Genomic DNA, 7,355 nt, shown 5'->3' with positions numbered 1-7,355 from the left:
CGCCAGTGAGGAGCCCCATCCTCTGAGCCAGAGCCCAGTGAAGAAGCTCATCCTTCTGAACCAAGGGCCAGTAAGGAGCTCACTGATCTGAGCCAAGGCCACAGTGAGGAGCTCATCCGTTTGAGCCAGCGCCCAGTTAGGAGCTCATCCGTTCTGAGGCAGCGCCCAATGAGGAGCTCATCCGTCTGAGCCAGCACACCGTGAGGAGCTCATCGGTCGACCAGCGCACAGTGAGGAGCTCATCCTTCTGAGCCAGCGCACAGTAAGGAGCTCATCGGTCTGAACCAGCGCACAGTGAGGAGCTCATTCATCTGAGCCAGCGCACAGTGAGGAGCTCATCGGTCTGAGCCAGCGCACAGTGAGGAGCTCATCCTTCTGAGCCAGGGCACAGTAAGGAGCTCATCAGTCTGAGCCAGCGCACAGTGAGGAGCTCATCCGTCTGAGCCAGCGCACAGTAAGGAGCTCATCAGTCTGAGCCAGCGCACAGTAAGGAGCTCATCAGTCTGAGCCAGCGCACAGTAAGGAGCTCATCCTTCTGAACCAGCGCACAGTGAGGAGCTCATCCATCTGAGCCAGCGCACAGTGAGGAGCTCATCCTTCTGAACCAGCGCACAGTGAGGAGCTCATCGGTCTGAGCCAGCGCACAGTGAGGAGCTCATCCTTCTGAGCCAGCGCACAGTGAGGAGCTCATCCTTCTGAACCAGCGCACAGTGAGGAGCTCATCCTTCTGAGCCAGCGCACAGTGAGGAGCTCATTCGTCTGAGCCAGCGCACAGTGAGGAGCTCATCCTTCTGAGCCAGCGCACAGTGAGGAGCTCATCGGTCTGAGCCAGCGCACAGTGAGGAGCTCATCCTTCTGAGCCAGCGCACAGTAAGGAGCTCATTCGTCTGAGCCAGCGCACAGTGAGGAGCTCATCGGTCTGAGCCAGCGCACAGTGAGGAGCTCATCCTTCTGAGCCAGCGCACAGTAAGGAGCTCATTCGTCTGAGCCAGCGCACAGTGAGGAGCTCATCGGTCTGAGCCAGCACACAGTGAGGAGCTCATCAGTCTGAGCCAGCACACAGTGAGGAGCTCATCCTTCTGAGCCAGCGCACAGTAAGGAGCTCATTCGTCTGAGCCAGTGCACAGTGACGAGCTCATCGGTCTGAGCCAGCGCACAGTGAGGAGCTCATCAGTCTGAACCAGCGCACAGTAAGCGCTTAGTAAACAGCCTGATGCATTGCCCTGATGTCCAGGGAGAGCAGAGCGGTCATGACTGTAGGAAGAGGCCCCGTGTGTCCCTGCTCGACTTGTCAGTCACTTCATTTGTTAAGTGACTGGGCAGGAAGCTACTCCGGAGCCGACCGGCTGCCACGGTGAGAGACAGGAAGTGGGCGTGGGGCTGGAGCCCCTGGCGCAGAGCCTGGCTCCCTTCGCCACTGAACCCCACAGCCCTCGGCGCCCACGGCCGCTCCTCCGACTTCGGGACGAGAAAGGGATTCTCTGGGTCAGCAGTTTAACAAACTCGGCCCCCAGAGCATCCGGCGCCGTTCTCATGGACGTGGAGGTTTGGTGGGAGGTCGGCCACAGACGCGTCACGTCCGGGATGACATCAGCCCCTCCGGCCATAGGCCTGGGGTCCGGCTGCTGCCAGGTCAGGGTTTTCTCTTTAAATCATTTCACCGGGAGCTTCGCGGGCTGGGCTGCAGTCCCCGTGGGCGCTGCGCACAGGGTTCTCCCTCCGTGGGCAGTGGCTGTGACCTGCCCGGTCCGCACACGTGCCCCACCCCGTGTTCTGTGTTCCCAGGCCGCTCGTTTTTCATTCACCGCATTGAACCTGCCGTGCTTCCTGTCGTGGTTCGCTTTCCAGAGAAGGAAACGCTCCTTCGCTGTAGACACGGGCGCTTTGGTAACACGCAGGCGCCCGCACTTCAGCACGCTCGCCTCGGTCATGGATGCGCGTGTCACATGAGCCTCACATGCGCCCGGGGGATCCCTCGCCAGACGTGGGCCCGGAGCACGGGCGCCTCACATGCATCTCACATGGAGCGAGCAGGAGGGGGGGGTGTAGCTTGCTCACTTTGTGTGTTGGGCAACAGGCATAGGATTTGTCCACTCAGCCACGATTGACGGGCCTACTGTGCGCCAGGCCAAGTGCTTCCTGCTCAGAGAAGGTTAAACCCACCACAGTCCCCATGCTCCTTGACCTCATGGTAGATGTCAGGGAGGGTTGGAGGTCAGAGGTCAGAGGTGAGAGGCTCCCGAGAAAGGATACTGAGAATGGGTGCTGGGAAGGGGCCATGCCAGGCCCCCATGTGACCCCGACCAGATGCACCGTTCCCCGTGCTTGGGTCTGTGGCTTCTGCAGCCTCTCTGACCGAGACCCTCACACACGGAGGCCCTGTGGTGTGAGAGAAGCTGACTTGGTGTAAAATCAGTATTTTCAATAGAACAGTCAGCCCGGCCGGCGTGGCTCAGTGGTGAGCGTCGACCTATGAACCAGGAGGTCATGGTTTGATTCCCGGCCAAGGCACAGGCCTGGGTTGCGGGTTCGATCCCCAGTGTGGGGTGTACAGGAGGCAGCCGACCCATGACTCATCATTGATGTTTCTGTCTCCCTCTCCCTTCCTCTCTGAAGTCAATAAAACGAAAAAACAGTAAGTCGCTGTCCTACTCTTTCTGCACACACGCACACGCACATGGACACATGCACACAGACATGCACACATGCGCACACACGCACACAAAGTCGAGCCTCAGGATGACGCTCCTGACAAACTGGCCCCCTCTCCCCCGGGTGCGGAGCCTCGCGTGTAACAGGCACAGAGGACCGAGGACACGGAGGACGCAGTTGCTCAGCCCGGGTTGTCGAGGCCCCTCTGAGGGCTGTGGTCTCGGCCCTTGGGCGGGTGGGCGCTGCCTCCACAGGCCTTGCATGCACGCCTGCTGCAGGGTGACCCTCATGTCGGGTGGGCGCCCCTGCAGTGGACGGCAGGCCTGTGTGAGCCTGTGCGGCCCCCACTCTGCCCCCTCCAGGCCCTGCGGAGGCCTTGGCGTGGAGCTTGGGGAGGGGTGGCCTGCTGGGTGCAGAGGTCTGCGCGGCACCCCTCCCTCAGGGTCGCCCAGGCCTCTGGCTCTGCTGCTCGTGCCCGTCCCCTGAGGTCCCAGGGCAGCTGAGTTAGCGCCCCTCCCCCACCCCCCGTGGGGCCTGGAGCCTGGACACCTGGGCGTGTCCGGTGTTTGGGGGTGTCCTGACCTGTGGGATCCCAGGGCTGAGCTGTCCTGTGGCCTCTACAGAGAGAAGCAGCCCTGACCGTGATGAGCTGGTCCTTTGACCCCACCGGACGCTGCTGCACCATCGTTTTCTTACCGTGTGACCCCGACCGGATGCACCGTTCCCAGTGCTCGGGTCCGAGGCTTCTGCAGCCTCTCTGACCGAGACCCAGGACACTCTGTCTCCCCGGAGATGCCCTCCTGCCCGGCCTCTGCCGTCACCCCTCACAGGCCCCCGCGGTTCTGAGTCCTGTCCCCACGGACCCGGTTCTGCTTACACCAGCGGTTCTCAACCTGTGGGTCGCGACCCCTTTGGGGGTCCAACGACCCTTTCACCGGGGTTGCCTAAGACCATCAGAAAACACATATATAATTACATATTGTTTTTGTGATGAATCACTATGCTTTAATTATGTTCAATTCGTAACAATGAAATTGGGGGTCACCACAACATGCGGAGCTGCATTAGAGGGTGGCGACAGGAGGAAGGTTGAGAACCACTGGCTTTCACTCACACGGCACATGAAGGGGATCACGTTCCGTGTGCTCTTTTATTTCCTCGTCCGTCTTCCACTCAGTATCTGGGCTTCTCCTCGGTACCGCGCATCAGTGAGCTTTTTAAAAATTGCCGAGTAGGATTTCTTTGTGTGAATTCACCAGAGTGGATTCGTCCGGCGTCCTGTTGAGGGACATGGGGCTCACGCTGATCCGTGCAGGTCTCTCCCCTTAGCCCCGGAAAGGTCAGAGGTCGTGACAAACACAGACATTCCCCGGCCAGGCGTGGAGGCCGGACGGGCGCAGCCCCTGTGGTCTCGGCCGAGTTCCTAGAAGGAGACCACGGCCATGGGAGGGTGCGAGCCCCTGGCTGCCTGCAGGTTCTCGCCGGCCTTCACTAAGGACGGTGTTTCTCGGGGCCAGGACGGGCGGAGGCCTGGCGTCGGACAGGGCGTCGGACGGGTCGGCGCTTCCTGTTCCGCGTGCCGCCTGCCCGTCGTGGAAGTTGCGGGAGGGAGGCTGTTAGAGCAGCTGAGGCCACAGTGCCCCCCGCCCCCTCCCATGAGTGTGGAGAGCAATCAGGAAGAGAAAGAGCCAAAGAGCTGACGAGGCAACGCCAACAGGATTAACCTGAGCTGAATGGGTCTCTGGACCCTTTTCCTTTCTCAGGAAAAATAAACCCTCCCACTGTTTGGACACAGACCCTTTGGATGGCTCCCGGGGCCAGCTCTGGGCCGAGCTCCCTGGCCCAGTGCCTGCTCCCGATCACTTACTGTCACACCCTCGGTGCCCACAGACCCTCCTCCCGCCGTCCCCGAGGGTGGCGGGAATGTGGCTCAGAACGCGATTTCGGGGGCGGCGTGCGATGCTGAGCGTGGGAAAGGCAGACAAGTCCCTCCCGTGGGCCCTGCCCACCCCCCATGCACGCTGCCTTGTCTGTGGAAGCTCTCGGGACGCTCGCCGGCGCCTGCCTGCACACTGCTCACGGAGCAGCTAGAGCAGCTGAGCCGCGGCCTCCCTTGCAGTCCCTTCCGGGCCCTGAGGCTCGAGGTGCACGGAGCTTCCTCAGGTCAGCAGACCCTGTTGCAGAAAAGCCACGCCAGACACGGTGGGTGCCCCACCTCCCGGACGTGAAGGGGACTCCCCGCTCCTGGGAGAACCGGCTCCAGCTGCGCAGGGAGAGCAGCAGGCCTGTGGGGCGCCGGCCTCGGTGCGGGTGTTACACATAAAGTGCTGACTGCGTTGTGGTGGTTTCTGCTGCTCTCTTTCGGGGTGGGAGGCTGTAACAGCCTTATTGGATACTAGAGGCCCAGTGCACAAATTCGTGCACCAGTGGGGTCCCTCGGCCTGGCTAACCGGCTCTCTGACATCCCCCAGGGGTCCCGGATTGTGAGAGGGTGCAGGCCAAGCAATCCGGGACCGCTGGCTCCTAACTGCATGCCTGCCTGCCTGCCTGATTGCCCCTAACCACTCTGCCTGCTGGCCTGCTCACCCCCAACTGACCCCCCCTGCCAGCCTGATTGCCCCCCAACTGCCCCCTCTGTCGGCCTGATTGCCTCCAACTGCCCCCCACTGTCGGCCTGCTCACCCCTACTGCCCTCCCCTCCTGGCCTGATCACCTCTAACCACCTCTGCCTCAGCCCCGCCACCATGGCTTTGTCTGGAAGGACGTCCAGGAAGGTCTCCCAGTCTTATTAGCATATTATCCTTTTATTAGTATAGATAGAAGCCTGGTGCATGGGTGGGGGCCAGCTGGTCTCCCCTGTAGGGGGTTCCGGATCAGGGTGGGGGTCCCCTTGGGGGGGCGGGGCCGGCCTGGGTGAGGGGCCTGGGGCAGTTTGCAGGCTGGCCACACCCCCATAGGGGTGGAGGGTCCCCACTGGGGGGTGTGGCCACCCTGGGTGAGGGGCTGAGGGCCATTTTCAGGCTGGCCACACCCCAATTGGGGTGAGGGTCCCTGCTGGGGGGTGTGGCTGGCCTGGGTGAGGGGCTAAGGGCTGTTTGGGGGCAGTTTGCAGGCCGGCCAAGTCCCTGGCTTTGTCTGGAAGGACATCCGGAAGGTCTCCTGGTCTAATTAGCATATGACTCTTATTAGTACAGATAACTCACATGTCACACAGCTCACCTTTCAGTGTGTGCAGTGCAGCGGGTTTTAGCATATTCACAAGGCGTGCAGTCATCACCACAGTCGAGTTGAGGACATTTTTCTCCCCACAAGAAGCCCCATAGTCCCCACCCCATGGGCCCCAGGCAGCACTAACCACTCTCTGTCATAGACTTGGCTGTTCTGGGCGTTTCATAAAATGGAGTCGTACGCCGTGTGCCTTCTGCACCTGGTCACGGCGTCACGTGCACCCTGTCACTGCAGCGTCGGTATTGGGGTGGCTTTTTGAGAACCTTGTCTTCCTTGTAGAAGGTACACAATGAAATACCAGCTTTTCACTCTACCCAGCATGTGGCAGCAGCTACTCCTGGTCTGTGCGTCTGTCTCAGACTTGTGATAATCCAGCTACGTGACCTCCACACACAGTTTGCCGGCTCATGCTCTGAGCTCACCGTGCATTTGAAAGTGCGTCCACATCCTGCCGGGTGAGCGTGAACTCGGGCCACATGTAGCCAGGCTCACCCGGGCGGAGAGGATGTTCTGGGAGCTTCTGCAACGCCGGGTAAATGTTTGACTAATATCTGAAGCTGTGGACCTGCTCTGGCAGCACCTGTTAAACCCATGCAGACGTGTGAACACTGGAAGCGGAGGCCGTTTTTCCTGCGTTTCTCTCCTCAACTTTATTTCTGCGAAGCAACATGAAGAGCTGCTCCCCTCTGGATGGTGAGGGAGAGGAGACCCAGGATTCTGTGTTTGGAACCAATGGGTAGAAATAGCAGCAGATGCGCCGGCCGCCTGCCCGTCCCCATCGCTCCCTGTGGTTTGCTGTCCTCTTGGGGGAAGAATTACTGCTCAGCGCAGCCCGATGCCCAGCTGTTGGTGGTGAGAGGTTTAGTTGAGGGTCGCCGTCTACTTACTTCGCTGAGCGAGCGGGAGCATGTTCCCCAGCTGAGCTCGGCGGTGGTGGCAGTGGTGTCCACAGGTGCGATAGGAGCAGGTGAGCCTGGCTGGGCAGGGCTCGGTGCCGGGAGAGCCCAGCGCTCACCCCTCTCCCTCCTTCCTCCAGGAGTGAGGGACCCAGGAACCAGGCCTCCGGAGGTGGCCTGCCTGCCCCAGCTCCCGGGGGCCCCTGGGCTGGACCAGCCTCCCTGGGCATGTCCTGTCCCAGGCCCCTCGGGCCCAGAGGGGAGCAGTAGGGAGTCCACAGCCAGCTCACCCCGTTCAGGCTGCCCACGCGGATCCGGGGCGATGTGGAGGGCAGTGGGGGGGTGGGGTGGGGGAAGAGACCAGGAGGCTCCGAGGTAAGAGCACCCAGTGCTGTCCCGGGGCCTGTGCCCCCCCCCCACACCTGCTGCCCCTTCTCTCCGGTCTGCCCCCCTCCCCTCCCGCTGCAGCCCCCCCAGCCCGAGAGCCTTCGCTTGGGCGTCGAGACGTTGCCGTGGCCGGGACGGGCCCTCGTTCAGCTCCCTGGAGGCCCTCCCTGCTCTCCTGATGACTCAGTCCCG

Source organism: Myotis lucifugus, unplaced genomic scaffold (genome assembly GCF_000147115.1).
Source record: "Myotis lucifugus unplaced genomic scaffold, Myoluc2.0 scaffold_1936, whole genome shotgun sequence".
NCBI classification, from domain to species: Eukaryota; Metazoa; Chordata; class Mammalia; order Chiroptera; family Vespertilionidae; genus Myotis; species Myotis lucifugus.
Note: the sequence above shows the minus strand (reverse complement) of the source record.